The sequence below is a fragment of the Seriola lalandi genome, unplaced genomic scaffold (genome assembly GCF_002814215.2).
Source record: "Seriola lalandi dorsalis isolate HSWRI2012SDOR001 ecotype SW California unplaced genomic scaffold, Sedor1 jcf7180001987249, whole genome shotgun sequence".
In the NCBI taxonomy this organism is placed as follows: Eukaryota; Metazoa; Chordata; class Actinopteri; order Carangiformes; family Carangidae; genus Seriola; species Seriola lalandi.
The window spans coordinates 1-644 of NW_019457915.1; the positions used below are offsets into that span (position 1 = coordinate 1).

Here is a 644-nt window from a genome sequence, read left to right on the forward strand (position 1 = left end):
GTTCTTCAACTTTAATCCTGAATCCAGACCAGGGTGTAACAAACCTGCATTAGAAGATGAGACTGTGGCTCCACCCTCAGCAGCACAGAGAGCAGCTGTAGACACTGAATGATCACCTTCGTCACATATGTGAGGAGTTTTGGTCCCACTGAGAAAAACAGCACTTTGTGAAAACTGCAGAATAATCCAGTGAGAAGAATCACAGAAATACAGAATCACTGCTGCCATGATGCTACTTACCTCGAACACCTTTCACTTCTGCTATGGGGACTATCCTGATGTTCTCCTCTCTCAGCACGTCTTGATGAGGTTTATTGTCTGAAATGAAAAAAAAAATGTCAGAGACCATATCCATTACTTTCACATGAGTTTCTCTACTTCAACAGCCTCAGGTTCAGTGTTTTTGAGCTAACTGACATCTTGTTATGAGGGCAGCAGGTAATGGATGATGAACAGTATGACACTCTTGTTGTCGTGTGAGGCAGTCTCACCTAAAAACCCAACAAAAGTGACATTAAATCCGTGTTTGCTAAGGGACAAGGCGTGATACTGCATCCGAGGACTGCGACCGATGTCCCCGAGCACCAGCACACACACCCGCCGCTCGGTCCCACCGTCCCTCCGCCGCAACCTCCACAACCACA

General features: G+C 46.6%; 1 long non-coding RNA gene across 1 annotated transcript; it reads right to left on the reverse strand.

The window, feature by feature from the left end:
• Positions 1–44: 44 nt before the first annotated feature.
• Positions 45–638, reverse strand: LOC111660161 (uncharacterized). The gene is made up of 3 exons (XR_015437577.1): positions 492–638; positions 241–318; positions 45–148 (listed from the first exon to the last, which is right to left on the reverse strand). It is a non-coding gene; the product is annotated as an uncharacterized LOC111660161 (long non-coding RNA).
• Between the last annotated feature and the right edge of the window lie 6 nt (positions 639–644).